At 40.1% G+C, this 19,376-nt stretch overlaps 1 protein-coding gene across 6 annotated transcripts in view; it reads right to left on the bottom strand.

Moving 5' to 3' along the window:
* The window catches only part of MOB3B (MOB kinase activator 3B), an 86,599-nt gene that overhangs the window by 62,965 nt on the left and 4,258 nt on the right, over positions 1-19,376 (bottom strand). For 2 of the 6 annotated variants that reach the window (XM_042874056.1, XM_042874067.1), the window contains 2 exons: positions 11,097-11,333; positions 2,280-2,358 (listed from right to left, as the gene is read on the bottom strand). The exons of 2 other annotated variants lie outside the window; for them this stretch is intronic. The gene's annotated coding sequence lies outside the window, so the exon portion shown is untranslated. The remainder of the gene's footprint in view (positions 1-2,279; positions 2,359-11,096; positions 11,334-19,376) is intronic. 2 more of the 6 variants (XM_042874060.1, XM_042874074.1) reach the window with 2 other exon arrangements.

Below are 19,376 nucleotides of genomic sequence, written 5' to 3'. Positions count from 1 at the left end.
GTTCCAGAGTATTCATTCCATTCTCCTTGTGCATTTTTTTCCTTCTTTCCTTCTCCACTCCTTTACTAAGTGTTTCTTGCAGTCATATTCAGCACTATAAGAAAAGCACACGCTTTGGCTCAGGTATCAGCTAAAAAGCAATTGAGAAGGGTGACAGGAGGCATGAAAACAAAGGCTGCTGGTTACATCCTTCTTTGTCCCTACTAAGCTTCTAGACTACAGAAAACAATCAGGCAGATATATGAAGAAAGTGTGAAGTACCTACAGCGACTGCTTTTGGTAACATCACATTCAGACAGGTTTAAGTATTACCTTATTGCTTGTATGTGGGAGGACATACAATTAAAGAAGCACTCTTCTTTCACATTTCCTGTTTTAAGAATGGGATAACACACCACAAATTCTACAGCCTGAATGACTAGAATCTGTCACCCAATCCTTCACATGTTTGTTCTAAACAAACCAGATGAGCTCCATTTATGTTAGAGCCAGACTGATGAGACACTACTCTGTGATTTGTTCTTTAGCAAACACACTGAGGATGGCATGAAAAGTGTGGTATAAGTAATACATAAATGTAGAGAACATGGCCACTATAAAGAAACATGACAAGAGGAGAAAACCTAAGTTTTGAGTACATTGGTTATAATTAAAATGGAATAATCTGCCTCTGCCAGGAAACAAAGATTTTCCAAATTGTGGTATGCATCATCAGTCTTCAGTTTCTTTCAAATCCAACTTCTTTTCTAGAACAAATACGAACCCCAGTAGTATATTCTCCAGTACTTAGTGAAAGAAAGAAATTGAGCCAAAACAACATGCAAAACTGAAATATTCTGAAAACTAAAAAGTAGCTAATTTGCAAAACATACATTCAAATTCAAATATATTTTTGATCACTGGATTACACAGAGTTAAAATCAAGCTCACAACAATGAAATGGCCATACTGGTATATTACAACACAAGATGACAGGTAACTCTAAGATGCCCATCATGACCTCTTTAAAGGCATGAGGATTACCTTATCATAAGCATATTGATAAATTATGAGAATACATTGTGAAAGCTCTTGCAATGTCTAATATTAAAAATCCAGTGTAATTTATTGAAGCAGATAACATCTACAGAGTTGCAGATGTAATGTAATATGCAGCTGCTCTGAGCTACAGAGATGTAAACAGGTTCCCTTTATGTTCTATAGATTTTCATTAAAACTTGCACACTTGATGTAACCACAAGCTTCTCACAAGAGACATCTCTGGAGGCGTAACAGAACTCATGATTTCTATTATGCAGCTAGCTATCCAATGCATTTAAGACAAATGAAACAATACCTCACAGAACTTCACGTAACAGTTGTCACCTGTGGAAGGCTGGACACATAAAACTTTTGCTTGTTGACAACACTCCCTGGATAACCTGACTTATATTTCATTGCCCTGCAGAGATACTGTGTCCAGACTGTGAAATGGCATACTCCACTCCTGAACTTCACCTCACACAAAAGAGATTTCATCACATGGATGCTAAAAGGTAGGGGATAGCCTTATACACTCGCTTCTGATCTGCCACATTCCTCTATCATTGGGACAGGGATTAATTGTAGAGCTCCTTCCAGCATCAAACATATGTTATGGAACAGCTTCAGGCAAAAGAAAAATATGCAGGAAACATTACATCAAGCATTATACTTCTTGTCAGCTTAGGACTTGAGAAAGCTTTTGTTGCAAAAGCATGATCAGATAAACACAGTCAGATGGCTCAGTACCACACCAGCCTGGGCAGCTGCACTGCTTGGCCAAACTTGGTGAGAGTCTCCACAGGCAAGTGTGAAGGGACAATGGGATGAACCACGAAAAGGGGACATCTGTGGAGAACACAACGGAGACACTGTTTGTTTGGAGAAACCAAAACTGCTCCTACTGTCACCATACTCTGCCTTGAGCTGAAACACCAGCACATGTGTGGAAGATCTTCAGGATTAAACCTCCAGTAAACAGACTCATCTTCACATAAGCTATTTTTGCTGTAAGCAGAGCATAAGAACTGAAGCATGCATTGCTTCCCTAGGATGGATGCAAAAAGTAGCGCAGAATAGCACACAACTGTCCTGGAAAGGCTCATATTTATCTCACAACCAAATTAACACCTTACGTTCAGTAAAGCAGCAACCATTCTGTGAGTAAACACATTTCCACTCAAGTCTGAATTTCACATCCAGCTTCTATGCCAGTTTATGCAGACTGAGTATCAGGCCTTCTTTGCTGTCATACTCACGCATTCACTGATGTTTACAGACATTAATTCCTGCCAGCAGTGCAATACATTATTCCAGAGGAATGCTAAGATGACAGTCCTGTAAAAGATAAGTGGTAACAGTCACTTTTTACTATTTCTACTATGGGGAGAATGTACCTTCAAAATGCTGTATACCTTTCACAAAATACAATGCCATGTTAGGGATCTCCTACTGGCAGTGTTTTCTGAGCCTATTCTTCATGAGGATTTAACATTTCAGAAACATACTTGAAATTACTCCTTTCCACAAACTGCATTAAACTGGACACTAATAATAGTTTCACTTTCTTTCTACCCAACATAGAGGGCAAAAAAGAGCAGTCTGAGACAACATGAGAAACCATGGCAAAAAATACACTTGTAATGGATCTGGATTGTTTTTTTATTCCCTTCCAGTGCATTTGGACATAATTTTTGGGAACTTCAGTGTTCTAAAAGTGCTTGAAAAACAGTTTTTGCAACAGATAAGGTACACCAGACCATTATATTTTTGCTTTCATTAGCTTAACTAGGGAAACAAGACCAACCTATCTAAAAGACACTTATATTCTATCACTATGAACAGCATAAATGGTGTTGAATTTAGTACTAATGTCTCAAAGTATTACTGCAACAATATAAACACAGTGACCAGGATATAATTGAGCCATGGAATTTACAAATGATGGAACAATGTGAACAAGACAATAATAGAGATAATAGAGTACCTATCAGCTTAATTTAATGCATTACTGAGCACAGGCCTATATTAAGGGCAACTAAAGGCCCAGCCTCAGAAACCTAATTGTAACAACTCAGCAATTCCACCTTTCTGGACCAAACATCAGATTACATGGCACAACAAACAATCACAAACACTAAATAAGGATATGAATAAAAATCCCTGATAAGCAACTCAAGGAATTCTCAGTTATATATTAGCAGCTATCCAGTAGGGACAGGGAGGTGATTGCCCCCTCTACTCTGCTCTTGGGAGGCCCCATCTGGAGTACTGTGTCCAGGTCTAGGTTCCCCAATACAAGAAATACAGAGAGCTGTTGGAGAGGGTCCAGAGGAGGCCACGAAGATGATCACAGGGCTGGGAGCACTTCCACAGCAAAGACTGGCTGAGGGAGCTGGGCTTGTTCAGCCTGGAGAAGAGAAGGCTGCGGGGTGACCTCATTGCAGCCTTTCAGTACCTAAAGGGAGCCTACAAACAGAAAGGGAATCAACTCTTTGAAAGGGTAGATAACAGCAGGACAAGGGGAAATGGTTTTAAGCTGAGGGAGGGAAGACTAAGGTTAATCTTAAGGGGTCAGGGAGAAGTTCTTTACAGAGAGAGTGGTGAGGTGCTGGCGCAGGCTGCCCAGAGAGGATGTCCCATCCCTGAAGTTGTTCAAGGCCAGATTGGATGGGGCTCTGGACAGCCTGGTCAATTGTTAAATGGGGAGGTTGGTGGCCCTGCCTGTGGCAGAGGGGTTGGAGATTCATGATCCTTGAGGTCCCTTCCAACCCAGGTCATTCTGTGAGTGTGTGATTCTGATTCTATAAGTCTATGCCTTTCAACTGCCTAAAACCTGACTACACTGTGACAGTGATTAGGACTGAATAAATTCAGACTGTACTATTTACAAAGGCATCACAATATCATCCAGAGAGAAGAGCACAGCCTAATCTGCTATGCCCTGCTTATGTCAATACTTCACTGCTGTAGACCCAGCACCAGGAACCATGGTGGCATCCCAGCCCAAAATGGAGCTACACCACCTTCCTTTCAGCACTGCAGCTTGGGAATACTTCTGCTAAGCAGGCTGTTCCAGCAGCACCCTTAGCCTCATCAGCATCCCCTCTGTGAAGAACATTGGTGAGCCCAGCTTGGATAAGGTAGCCCAAAAGGGGACAGCTGCCACTGCCATGACAAAAGGCTTTAACTTTCAGAATACACATGCCATTGCAAAGTGCATGAAGTCAAGAAATGTATTTCTTCTGGAATACATTGTATGGAAGTGGAAAGTCACAAATTGGTGGCAGTTTCCACTCACAGCATGGGATTCACCTGCTCAAATGCAGGTATTTCTGGCATAGACATAAGACACATTGGTTCTCATCTAAACTTCCATCACAGTTAATAGTGCAAAACTACTGCTTACAAAACTTATTTCACACTGGACAACTAAACTCCAACAGATGCATCAAACCAAAAACTGTTCACCTGCTTCCCTTGATAGTAAAGGTATCCCATTCCAATCAGCTCAGATGTGTAAGTCTTACAGCACGAACTGGAAGCTGCAGATTCCATCTTTTCCTCCCTTCACACCCTCATCCTTCTGCCCGTTCCCTTTCTTAAGTCAAGCAGAATGACACTTATAAGTAATATAAAGTTACATTCATATACCTACATATTGTGTTATTCTCTGAGACAAAGTATTTTTAGAAATGAACAATTACTGTTAGCTCTTTAAGAAAATGAATGAGTAATGTTTATCCGCCCATTTTCAATACAAACAGTGAAGAAGTGCCTCCCAAAGCAGATGATACTGCTGTAACAGACTATGAGACACAAGATTCCCATTCCATAATGGGTTTGTGCGTAAGGTTTTGGTAGTGGGGGCTGCAGAGGGGAGGCCTCTGTGAGCAAAGCCCAGCACTGCCCTGTACCAGGGCCGAGCAGCTCCAGCCTGCTGCCTTTTATTGTATTTTCTTACTCTCTTCTGATAGGGGGACTGAGTGAGCAGCATGATGGAGCTGTGCTACCTACCAATTTGCAATCACCACACGTTCTCATATGACAATCTACAGATAAAGAAAACCAGGCACGACTGAATCTAACCCAGAACAGGCAGACAGGGGGATCGTCAGGCAAACTGCAAAGACACTTAAGGTTACTCTTTCCAGACCTAAATCTAAGTGCTCAGAAGTGGAAACAAGTTAACCACTAACACTTCAAGAAGAAAATCTTCACAGACTTCCCTGAAGCAACTTTGGCAAAGGTTTAACACCTCAAATTTCATAGTGAACTTGCTGATAAGAACAAAGTAGCGACTTTTAAGCATCATTTTCAGCATCACTGAACCATTTGTCCACCCTGAAAACATAAGACAATGGTGTATATTCCTTTCCTCCTCTGTGGTGAATCTCATGTAGCTATTTTTGATCTTAGCCACCTAAGGCAAATGGCTGCTACTCACAAGTGTTTTCCCACATTCTTCCATTCCCCCCTATAAATCCAGTTTCCTTCCAGCTACCTGTTTTTGACTGTAATAAATGGGTTTCTGTGAAGATTAGGACACGTCCTTAAAAAGCTATTGTCAGCTGAACTCAGACTGCCAGAGCCAAATCCACTGTCCACATGCATTCCCTATTACTGCAAGAAGCCTTCCACTATAACATAAACGAGCCCATTAGAGACCTACTCTCTATTAGAAGACATCAAGCTATGATCATCGTTTAATCCAATTCATTTCCTAGAAGAGAACAGCTAACACCTGACTCAGGAAAACATAAGCTGTATTGGTGGTGACTGGCACAGCTCTCTTTCTTTATATAATGGGGTTAGTTTTGTAGCCATGGCAGCTTACAGAGTGATGCAGAAGATAATCCTGCTACCTCATGAATAGATGTTCTCTTTTCCAGGTACCCTCATTCACCACTGCATGTGGATTACACAGGCTGCCACAATGGAAAGTAGCTCTGAGAACTTTGGAAAGCAGTTCTGCAGCAAACCCAGATGTCTGAGTGCACAGAACAGCTTACACAAGCACCTCCTTGCTCATGCACCAGTTTTTTACCAATAACAGCTGAGCCTTTAGTAACATTATTTGTACTTCTGCATTAAAAAAGATGAGCTGGCACTTGCATTTGGATTAATGTATTTTGTAAAGCGGTGCACTGAAGACCTTATGACTGACTAATGGAAAAAGCAGAAGTAAAGCTGTGCTTCCTCCAAAACCCTTAGAAAGAAAGAGAAAAAAGCTGCCTAGATACACACTCCCGAAGGAATGCAAAATTCCCAAGGATTTTGCATGTGAGGATTTATTCTTGCAAATTTCTCTGCCATTAGGACAAAAAGCAAATTAAACTGTGCTGTGCACAATGGAGATCAGTCATATTTTTTAGCAGTTCTTTCTATTAGTCATCCTCCATCACTACAGAGAAGATTTCAGTAGGAATCTTTTCAGCCCAAGGAGTTCTATTTCTACTTCTCTTTTATTTATTTATTTTTTGTTACATTCCAAGAGAAGGTCTCCTAAAGTTCATGTCAAATGAAGAGTTTCCTTCAGGGTTTACAGTTGAATTCCAACAGTATTTTACATGTTTTAGAACCTCTTTATCCTATATCCACTGGAGGCTCACAACCACTGTAATCAGCCACATCTCATTACACTGCAGAAACCAGTAAAATGCTAGCACCAAGCACTAAAAAAGGCCAGTAGATTAGAAGCCAACACCTGCAAGCAAAATGAACTCTATGACCCCAAGAGGAGTCCTCCCCTTCTTATACTGCAAGAAAAGCCATTAATGGAGTGAAGTTGTGTTTGATACTTCTTATAAGTTCACAATAACCACAAAGAAAACAAATTATAAATTCATGTTAGTATAAAATTCCTGGTTTTCAGATGGCCTTCAATAGTACACCTGTAGAAACTGCAACAATCTGCATTTGAATACATGAAAACACAGTGGGTAATCCTGCGCCAAGGACAGCTACCTATCCACCAGTGCATAAAAACAGACTTTTGTAAGCACACATCATTTTACAGGGCATCAGAAAACACTGTCTTAAAGAACTTCAACTAATCTAATGCGTAGTAACCAGTTGTTTGTTTAAGGTAAGCTCTGATGTGAGATGTAACCACAAAATTCTTATCACAACCAATTCCAGAGTCCTTTGTGAAGCCTGTTTCAAGGACTTTGAGAGCAGTAGATGAAAGAAAAGAGCCATGAGAATCAGTAAACAAATAGCCCAAGGTCACACTGCAGGCCAACAGCAGTACGAAGTACAAGACCATAGCTGCCTCATTCACAGGGTAGCCATCTGCTCATAAAGCAGACTCCAAACACATTCCTGAAGCAGACTTTGGCACCTCTATTTAACTTGGTTCCAACCTGTTTAATGAAAAAGTGTTAAGTCTCATTTTCTATTGGATAATAACGGAGCCCTCTGGATCTAGCCAAATCACATGAAAATGCAGTAAGTTTGTACTTGAAAGAAAAATGTGTAGTACAAACTTGTCATTTTCTTATCCCTCAGGAAGTTTTGCCTCTAACTTGCTATGAAATTGCACTTCTCTTAAAGTCTCAATGTCATTAAACTAGAAGAGGCATGGACTATAGTTTCAGCATCTTCTCTCCCTTATCTGTGCCTCCTTCCAACCCAGCACACACCTCTCTCCATTAGCCATGACTGACAGAACATAACAAGACTACTCACTCATCTAAAGGCACCTAGAGTAAAGGCCTCTCTACACATTTGAACTTATCTAGATGGTTCTCCAATTGATGTTAGTTTTGTATTCTACCACAGTGAAATTATTTTCTTGTACAGTGTTTCTCTGGATCAGGTTAAAAAAAAAATAAAAAAAAAAAAAAAGAAGAAGAAAACACATCTCTTTCAAGCTGAATTACTCCACTGAACAAAGAAATTAGCTCTCTACTTGATAATGTCATATCTGAAGCTTACAATCACAACAAAAATAAGAGAAAAATAATTTAGTTCAGGAAACTACATTGTTCATGGCCCCATGATGAAAACCACTTACTGTTATTTACAAAGATATACATTACAATAATATGTATTACTTATCAAGATATTCCTTATCGGAAATTATACTCTTACCTTTGATACTCCCTGTTCAAAACCCAAAGGCCTATGCACATATCCCATCCCAACTCTCTTTACAGGGGTGCAAAATTAGTTCTTCCACCCAAATTCTATGCAGAATAAAGCGGTGCAGCGCTGAGCACACAGTGATGGGAGTTCCTCTCTCTACTTACCCAAAGCTGGGAGAGGACAGGTGCATCATGTAATTATTATTTGCTTGGCAGCTAACCACAACTGTCAACACCCTTCCTGTGGAGCACTTCAAATGAACTTCAAAAAGAGCCCTCACCAAGTTAATGAATGGACTGAAATAACATGTCTATAAAGTACAGGAAGCCCAAAACAAGAAGATGAGATGCATATGGGAAAAAAAAAAAAAAAAAGTAATACTGCAGTAGCATTATCTCTCTGCTTAGCAGGATATTCTTTAACATCAAATAGGAAAGGATGGGAGGAAAACTTTACCTCTTTCAGTACCACAGAAATTTGATATAGGTTTCCCCAAAAGTTACTTTTCTTTGTGACCTCACCAAGACAGAAAATGAAACTAGAGTCCTGCAAGTGTTTGCTGTCCTCTGACACAGGGAGAGGAGGGCTCAACTCCGCTTACAAGTGAAGGACTTGGAACCAGCTGCAATGGTCAGACTGGTCAGACCAGCCCACAGCTGTCCTGGTTGCATGGCAGCAAAATGCTGGTCAAAAAGAAGGGCCGTTTCTGGCACACTCAGTGGAGTAAGAAGTCAGTAAAGGAGAGAAGAGGTAAAAACAGACTGCTCTCTCCCTGCAAACAACTCACTGGTTGAGCTGTCCTCTCGCAAAATTTGTCCTCCAAATTCAGCTTCACTCTGAAGAGTGATCTGGGAGGGAAACAAAGATCCACACAGACGCTACACAAGCAAATGACCTATCTGTAGTGTAAAGTGTAACTACTGTGTTTACTTCAGGGTCAACCCACCATGAAATTAGCACCTACCTCGCTCTCGTTATGAAAATACTTCAGCTGTCTTGAGGAATACTGCAAACAGTAGAAGCTAAAGACTGCTCTGAGCTCAGACAGATGTTAAAAAGGCCAAAACATCTACTTCACAAAATCAGTTACATTCCATTTCACCTCTTCTTCTACTGTCTGAGTTATGAACAGAAAGATAGGCACCACAGAACAGCATCAATCAGAATTGTTTTCACACCTTAATCAATGGCAGCACCACAAAGGAGTGCACTATGGACTCCTGTTCTTCTGTACCAGAATCTCTTACTTTCTCAACCATATCTACTGGACAAAGGTAATTCTTCTCTCTTATATTTAAATTACTATGGTGTAAGGAAAGATACTACTGTTGTGTAGATGCTTACAGAACACTTGTAGTTTATTGTGTTAACATGAAGTATCATCAGAGGTAATCAGAACTGCCAACACGGTGAATTACAAGGATTCCCCTGGAAGCACATTGTGGTTTGGGACCTGGAACTTCGCCCATTCAATACAAGGATGCTGTAAGGGAGATAAATCCTGCTGCATAAAAATCAGAGCAGGGCAACACTCATAACTAAAATCTTCTGGTCCTTGAAATACGGTTTGCATTTTTAATCCCATAGTAAAATAACATTATCTCTCTCTCTGTTTAACTTCTCCTCTAACTAGTACTAGTACTAAATTTCTATTATAAATCTCTACAGAAGCATCAGTGGAATTTAAAGTCTGTTAAAAAAAGATTTAGGAAGGAATGCAACTCACTAGTTAGTTCTAGCAAAAAGGAGTGCTGGGCTAACAGGAATTTCATTCACAGAACCCAGTTTTAGTCCCTCCAAGAAGTCATCAACCTCTCCAAAAACTTGCTAATCTCACCAGTAGAAACAATTGCAGCTTTTCAGCGGCCTTCTGCTTGCAACATTCAATGTCCATTCCAATGCAGATGGCATCCACACAGATAATCCAAAATACAATCATGGTTCACAAGGGGTGACCACCAGATCACTGCTTAAAAAAATTTCTCTTCTATAATCATACTCTTACATGTGTCATACGGGCATATTTCCAGGCCTGCTATGAAAGATAATGTCTTATTTCTTCTTCATAATGATCTTCAGTGAGTATCAGTATTTCAAGCAGTTGTTCAGACAGTTCATGAATGGTTGCAAAAGCTAACAAATTTCTGCAAAAGGATTTCACAATTTTTTCAACAGGATCTATGCAGACAGGTACTACATTCTGGAGTACTACCTCTTCTAGACTTGATCATTTCTTAACAAAGCAAAAAGGTTAGAAAACCAAGGCCAGAGTAGTATGCCATGTATGGTCAGTGCCAATCACTATGCAACTGGGCCTAGTTGATAGCACCACAGCCTGTTGTGGCAGTTTGCCATAGTACTTCTGCTTGCTTAACGTGCAGGTATCCAGATGGAAACTCAGCCATCTACTCCTTTTTATTCTGTCAAGGACTTTAGAGCTGTCTTTCCTGCATCCTTTGAAATAAGATTTACAGTGAACTGGCTTACACTTTTGGCACATCAAAAATCCTGTCCTGAATGCCATCCAAAAGGCTGACCTGTCATGTGCTAGCCTGCTCACTTGCCTGTTGTGTGCTGAGCCATTTCAGAACATGCATTGTTGCCAAAAGCCTAGACTGCTTACTAACTGCACTGTTAATGTTAAATGCATACGGCCCAGCCACTAATTTCAGTAGCATTCCCCTCTTGTATAGACCAAACAATCTCCTAATGAGCAAAATTGAAAAAGGCTGGAAAATCCACCTAACTCTGTTACAGATAGTCTTGAACAAAATCCCAAGTAGCAAAACACCAAGTACCAATAGTTCTCCACTCTGGAGTGAAGAAAACATCAGCAGTTTAAACGAAAGCCATCGGATTTACTGAGGAATAGTAATAATAGTTCTAGAAGGTCTGAACTATTTCTTATGCAGCATGAGGTGTGAGAATGGATGGACCACAAATATTTCTACATACAAGGCAGATGGGAGAGATGTGGATATACTTACATGTAGCAACATGAGCTGTTCTCAGTTTGGACCAGCCCTGCTGTAGAAACCTCAGCAATCCAGAATCCTGCTGGGCTTCGAGAGATCACAGCCCACAGCAGCTGTTACTTGACAACTCGTAAGACACAGAGAGAACAGTCTTCGTGACCATTTCACATTCAGTCCTTCAGCCAAGATCACTATCAAGGCAGGTTATCAGAGCTGCTGGTAATGACCATTTTCATAGTACAACCATCTCTACAGGGAAAACAGAGCAAATTTGGAAGGTTAACATTTACCTTGCCTGCCTGGTTAGAAGAAAACATAAAATAAGAGCAAGGCTGGTTATTACTCCTGTTGATCAAGTCAACATCTATGCTATACTAACCTCACTTGACACGTGCCCATGAAAATCCACTGCTACTACACTTTACAACAATGCTTAATTCTGTAGGCTTGTTATCCATGTGTGTTATTAACTTTTAAGGTGTAATGTGGAATTATACCTTAATTATACTTCTTGACCTCCTAGAAAAAGAGCCTCCAAAATTCAATTACCTATATGCTCCCTTCAATAACTTTCCCAATCACCATCCAATTTCAATGAAATATGAGAGAGCATTTCAAACCTCAACATAATTACAGCCCTCCACAGTTCACCCAAATTAGCAACTGGACAGAGAAGAGACCCAGCTCACTGAACTCGCTAAGGAAAAACCTAATCAATCATTCAGAAAATTCATTCAGAAAACATATGGAATTGAAAATTAGCTTCAGGTAGGTCTTCTGTCCTACTTTCTGAATGCTTTCACAGAATACTAAAAGGAGTTGAGGAACTGAATGAAAGAAGATCATTAACTGCCTTCAGTAGCTAAAGAAGTAAATTTCCAGAAATTGTAAATACACCTGGCACACATAGCTATGTCTTCACCTCAACATGCCTGGGCAATTCTGCATCACTAGCAGCCTTCCAACAATCATGCCACATCGTTCAAGACATTTCTCACCAGCCAACTGCCATGCTGAAATAATTCATCAGCAGTATGAAGAAATTATTACATCAGAACAGCAGTCACCCTTCACTCAAGATAAATGACAAGAAATAGTCTACTTCTACAGCCTCTTTGTAGCCTCTGCAGCTTCCAGTTCTCACAGAGGCTGATTAACATGCAACAATGATGTATATCTGGTATCAACCCTGTAGGAAGAAGCACAGTAGCACACATCACAGTTAACAATCTCAGATTTCACTTAGTAAGGTTCTCATTCTTTAACTGGTTTGATTTGAAACAGTTTTGAAATGTCCTATATTCTGCAGCCAGTTTCAGGCCCAAGTACTTGAAATACAGAACTGTGAAATTTCACAATATAGCTAAAGCTTCCCTCTCCCAGGAAACTGGGACATTTTGGATGTCATGATGACACAAGGTCACACAACTCCAGGTTGCCTTCTATGCAGCACAGGCTCCTCAGTTTAAGACACCATTCTCTTAGTCTCACATCTCTTTTTAAAAAGGTCTGAAAGCAAAGGAATCCAGTTGAAATTGCAAGCATCAAACCAAAAGATAAGAAAAGGCAGCATTTCCCTTGGAGGTGCTACCATGGGAAATTAGCAAGATCAGATCTTCCAACCCAAACATACCTTCTCCAATATCCTGAAGGGTGCCAGCTGATGAAATCAGGTCATGTTCTTCTGCTAACAGCCATGCTTTCCTAGTCCTCCCTATGTGCCTGCACCAGTTCTATCCTAATTAGCCTCTCCGATTGGCAAAAACAAGATTTTTTTTTTTTTTTTTCCTCCACAGGGAGAGGGAAAGGGTTTGGCTTCTCAGACAGATTTGTTTGGGGGCTAAAAAAGTCCTAAGGCCAAACAGAAGAGAGACAGAATTACACCTCTAGGTACAAGACAACTATTACATCAGTTTGCCTGCGTGTGGTAAAACATCACCTTAAGCTCCATATCATCTGCAACCCGTTACAAGTTTACTTCCCAGAGCAGTTAAACTGACAAAGATCTCTAAAAACACATGCAGCATGAAACATTTCCTCTGCAGCTGGGGGTAAACAAGTTGGCTGGGTAGAGCTTTTCCTATCACCCCTATTGGATTCAGTGATTCAGGCCCGAGGGTTTTTCACATCTCAGACTCCATACACAGTGATGTTTGCAGTCTTCCCAGAAATGAGAACACCAAGTGAGCCTTATCCCCTGGACTTGTGAGGCACCTTGGTTTATCATCCACTACAGCAACATTCCACCACACAAACATACAAATTTATTAAGACTGGTACTAAGTACTGCAAGTGAGAAAGCATTAGGAACTATATAACTCTTATATACTATATATACTCTTATAACTATATAACATCTTTACAGAAATAGTTTTGAGAGTGATATTCTACTGGTTGCCAAGATGGATGAACAATCATGTTAGACTGTTTATAAAAACTGATTGCAAGCAGATGAGAACAGCAGAGTCACAGACATCTAACACAACCAGTTTGACAGAGCAGCCAGATGGAAATTCCCTCAGAAAACCACAAAGCCTCTGTAGGGCATTCCACCTCTGCTTTTCTGGTAGGTTATGACCTCTTTATTTTCTCAATGGCAGACATGGCACTAAAGATCAATCTTCTTTCTATCCCTGCAAGTGTTCCTCTGCTTTTACAGCCCCCAATAACTTACATACAGGGTGAGGTGGGTACTTCATAAGCACTTAGATGAGACTGAATTTCCTGCTGGTCCCTGGCTGAGAGAAAACGACCATAATTTGTTAGGATAGGCAAAATCTGGCACCCTAGCAGAGGTGAGGCTGCTCAGCTCTGAGCTTGCAGGTTCAACCAGCAGCTAGGTGCAGCATGCATTCTCAGCAGGCACACACATACAGTACATACACCATGTAGAACATATGGTATGGATGTGACCACATCAATTGCCAGCAGACACACAGAGCACTTGCACAAACACAACTTATGCCAAGAGTTTCATCCTGTTCTCTGTAGCCTAGTAGGACAGAGGTCTGCTAGTGGAGAACACATGCACAATGGAAATTCCCGCAGCAGCTAAGCTCAGGCACTGCTGGCTCCCAGCTATCTCTGGTTCCTGGCACCTGGACAACCAGCCCCCTTTTATCCCCTCATTTCTCTACCTTCACATTTGTTCCTCCTCAAACAAAACCCCTAGGTCCATTCCTTTCCTTACCTCCTGCTTCTCCCCCAAACATCCCATAATAAATCCCACACAAACCCAAAGTGCTTATCCTCTTCATTCCACCACATGTCCCTCCAGCCAGCAGACTCCAGCAATGCTCCATTTTGACAGGATTTGTTCCAGCCTATAGTGCTGAGGACGCTGCAGGACAGCCCTGGAACTGGCTTTTCTGCAGCCTTTCCTTTTATCTCTATATAGGACTAAATGGCAATTTGAACCTAAGCATTATCTAGGTGAATTCAGACCTGGGATCTCAGTTCTCTCCAGTTCCTTCTCCTAAACCTGTTGCTTCAACTCCCATCTAGCTACTAAAGTTTCACATCTTCAGCTCCTGTGACACAAAATGAGATCCACAGTGCAAAAGTTCTTTGACCATCGGTGAACCACAACTAAGCCACTGTAAGAACAACCACACCTCTCACAAACCTACAGATTCTATAACAGAATGATCTTGGTTTTGACAACACCAAAAATATTTCCTCATTAGAAAAAAGCAAGTTATTCCAGAGACTTCGGTTCCTTTGACCAAACTCCAGAGAACTGCTTGAAGGAAAGAATGGGATGCAATGCTTGGGAAAACATGAAGCCCTGAAACAAATGCAGAGATCTCCCCTTGAAATGCTTTTCACAACAGCCAAGTAAGTCATGGATCATCCATGAAGTCACAATGACAAGAAGATGGCAGACAGATGACTGAGGATGTGATTATTCTATACGGTGTGTAAACAGAATGCAAAAAGAAAAACAAAAACAAAAAATGTTCAGCAACAGATTGGATCCAACTCTGCCTTGAAACATTAAGCTGTTTTTCTGTGTTGCTTTTGAAGATGAAAGTATGGGTCATCGCCTATCGCTGTTGTTCCATTTAGAGCAACAGAGCCACGTATACGCATAACAAACTGAAATTCTGTCCTAAGATTTTTAATGCAGACAGTGAAACCATCTGAAGGTGAAATGAACTGGCATGTAATTCTTGACTGAATTATCAAAACCAGGGCCAGTCATTAAAACTGCATCAGAGTGATTTCTCCTGTACTACTGTACAGACATTCTTAATGTCCTCCTATAGCTGTAAGTTACAGCTGAATCCAATTTATTTCTTTAATCTCATACAATGACTTGTAAGTACACAATTACTATACCTTAAATGAACTCTCCCTACACACTTCCAGCAGTGCACTGAGGTCAGATTCAGCTCACAACTTTGCCCAGTCAAGTCAATCAAAGCTAAAATCTTCTGACATTCCAACCACAGTTGAAAAAGACATCCTCTGCTATCTTGGTAACTCTCACTTCAAGTCAACATCAAAAAGCCAGAGAAACATGTATTTGATACTGCATTAGACTGTGTCTCGTGACTACTGTGTGCACTGTGTCCTGCAGTCTTCAGTGATGTAATTTCAGGAGATCTCACGGTTACCATCTTGTAAAAGTTTCAGTAATCTTTTATGACAATACATTTTAGTTTGATATGCTGATCTTCCTAACACCACATGCTAGTTACAGTTTAGCTTAAACCATTCTGATATTGGCACAGACTTAAAGAAAATGTAAAAATACACAACGAAGGCAATGCCTCCAACTAAGTTTAGATCCCTCGTGTCTAGAAGTCATACATATTTGTACTAAGCCATACAAACAGAGAAAGGAGCAAAATAATAATTAAAAAGCAAACAAAAAAAACCACAACACCTTAGCAGAGTAAGACAAAGTATTGGAAGATCTCACTGATGGACTTCTGTGGCAAATCCATGCATTAAACCTACCATGTACTTCTCCATTCTCTGTACAGAATTTCAATCAAGAAATTAATACTTCCTACAGTTTCATTCATAAATCAACTTCTCTGAAGACATCTAGCTGTAAGTAATTCATGAAAAAAACCACAATATTACTATCAGCAGTAGCAAAACAAGAAGAATAACAGGAGTATCACCATGTTAGTAGGTTTCTACTGCATAACTGCTGAAGCCATCACGTGTCTCACTAGAGAAACTGCTTATCCATAGCAATCCCTCAGTCTGTCACATTGTAAGCACTAACAGGATAATTTTAGCAAAATATTTCCTCAGAATTCCTTTGCTGCTCACATCAAACATTCTTGAACTTCACCTTTTTCCATATTCTCTTTGAAATAACCCTGTAATTATGCATGATGAATTACATGAGGACACATCCTCTGGCTCTGTAAACTCTGTACACTTCAGTCACCAAATAACTTAGTTCACGTGAAGATTTAGCAATCCTTAAATTCCCACAAGAGGCAAGTCTGCCTACTAAATGCCTTATAACTTTTTCTTATCTGAAAATCCAACACTGGCTCCAACTGATACTCTACCAGAAAGTTTTTTGTTTTGCAGTTACCAGAGCCAGCTAAGTGGGCTGACAGTCGCACTGGAAGAAGCCAACAATCCATAGAAATACAGCAATTTGCTAATGCACAATCAGGAGCTGCCATATCAGCTAAGGACTTGCATTTCAACCTGCAATGCTTATGCAGCACAATCTTGGTCTTATAATCACTGCAGGCTGTGAAATTGTTTGGGACATGTTAGTTAACCTGAGTACTAGCAGTTCTACTACCAGCTGGCCCACAAACTTAATATTCACAGAATTACTGCCCTGATTTTAGGATGTATGTTCCAGTATCACAATGGCTATGGTGGCCCCCAAAATAGGACATTTTGCTACCAACACAAACTCTCAGGGAGTCTGGACTTACTTATCATCACAGGAGGAGGCTTCAGAACAGAAGCTGTCTTACTCTAGATGTAAGCAAGCCCTCATCAGTAACCTTACAGCATGGTTGACAGTTGTCAAAAACCAGGTTCAATCAGCTGGTTATGCAGTAGAAGGAAGCCTCTCTGAGCAGCAAATTATCACAGATAATAGATAAAAAAGCATCTGTCCTCAAAGCTGTGTATATTTTTTCCAACATAGTGATAGCAACAAATGCCCTAGTGAGTCAGTGCTTGTGTCAACAAAAGGGTTCTTCTGCTAATAAAACATTAGCTACTTCCCAAACAAAACAATTTGTCCTACAAGACATCACTTTTTAAAATCAATGAAATGAAATTACATCTTGCTTAGGATGGATATCTGTTAGCCACAAATGTGATTCTTTTTTCATACTCTTTGCCAACTTCAGCATAAAAGCAAAACTTCTCAGCATAAAGCAAGGCTGCCTGTTTAAGTATAAATAAGATGAAAAGTCCTTATCAGATGCTAATCTGCCTGTATTCACTGACCAATCACTTACTCTTCCTTCAGTTAATAAAGTTATTGAAAAAATAAGCAATATTTTGCAACTAAAAGAAATTGAAACCAACAATAAACTGGCAGAATCACTGTTGATAAAAACACAGCTCTTACAAAATAATTAATACCTAACATGTCACGCAAGAAAATCAGAGTAATAAAAGAGCAGCGTCTGAATACAGAAGAGACAAGAAGAAACTACAGGCTTGCAGACCAGCACAACAAGGGTAGAACTGACAGATTCATCACCATGACCATCTTGGTTCAGAGAAGTTTACTGCGAGTTTGCATTACTTTGGCACTATATATCAAAATCTCACACCACATTTGCTTTCACCAAGGAATCAAAATGAACCACCAGAACATTAACTTCCTACACAAAATGGGTGGATATTTTTCTCATCAGTGTCTCAATGAAACAATTGATTTCGGATTTCCCAGGGAGATCATGAAGATCACACAAAAGAATGCAACAGTGGTCATCTATGAGTTCCTCCAACAGACTTTTCAGCTATTTAGCAAAAATCACCCCAAAGGTGTTTGGAATACAGGCAATATTGAAAAATTTCAAAATGGAATTCATCAGCAAATTGAAGAATTAGAAATTTGTTTGTTGGAAGAACGACCAAGGGCACGGAACAGCTTTCAGATGCAGATGCTAAAGAGCAGTACCCTCAGTATGAAGAAGTACTTCCAAAGAATCACCAGCTTCCTTAAAGACAGGCAATACAGCCACTGTTCCTGGGACGCCGTGCAAACAGAACTGAGATCATGCCTCATAATTTTTGACAGCCTTATGAAAATCACACATCAAAAAAAGGTAAAATCTTTTGTATTTGTGTTCTTTGTCAGGCACTGGTAAATTCCCCCTTCTTGGAAGGTTTTAAATCTCTGCATTTGAAATATTTTCAGGTCAGATTTTCGGTACTTCAGACTTGCAGACAAGATATTTGGTGCTCTGAGTTAAGCACACAGAATACTTCAGTGAAAGGACAGTTGGTATCACCAGCTGCTGTTGGAGATGAACTTTTTGAAAATGTGGGGGTCATCCTGCTCCTACATACTCCTTCTCTACACTATAAATGTATTCTCTGGTCTTTTCACAGAATACGCCTATTGCTTAACAGCCTGAAGCTCTTGCATGAGGACACTGTTCTGATACACTGTACCCCTGCATCATTTCACTTATGCAGAAAGAAGACCAAGATGCAGACATGCATGAAGAAGACAAATCCTCCTGGAGTCCTGATGCAGTATAGATCTTAATTTACAAAACAGACAAGATTAATCAGAAAACATTTACTGTATGGATATGGATGCAAACAAGTTTATTCCACTCCTCTATCACCTTTGCTCCTCTCATTGCAGAGCCAAGGAGTGTTTCAAATAATTGTATTCATCAGTTTAACTGCTTCCCAAAATACCTTGAAAACCTTTGGGCTTTGGTACCACTCCTCATGTACTACAATACTGTACGGTTTTCAAAATGCTTTTTTATATGCTTCAGATTTCTAATGATATTTGATTTCCCAAGTATGTTCATCACAAATGGTACATGTTCAATTGGAATGCAAGAGGAAAAGTTAAAACAATATATCTAATAGGGGAATGTGAAGAAAAAGAGCAAATACTCAAGGACATGAAGTTCAATACACTGCTACTGTTACCTAAGCACAGACTCTCAGCACTTTGCCAGAGAAGTGTGAGGGTTGACAGCAACTTTTATCACATCCTTCCCTTTTTAAAATCCATTCCCCCCTTAGGAAAAAACAAAACAAAACAAAACAAAATAAAACAAAAAACTAACAGAATAGCTACAACTGCCTAATTTTTTA

The sequence above is a fragment of the Lagopus leucura genome, unplaced genomic scaffold (genome assembly GCF_019238085.1).
Source record: "Lagopus leucura isolate 7727_CA_CO unplaced genomic scaffold, USGS_WTPT01 Super-Scaffold_54, whole genome shotgun sequence".
In the NCBI taxonomy this organism is placed as follows: Eukaryota; Metazoa; Chordata; class Aves; order Galliformes; family Phasianidae; genus Lagopus; species Lagopus leucura.
Note: the sequence above shows the minus strand (reverse complement) of the source record. Positions and strands in the feature narration are given on the sequence as shown.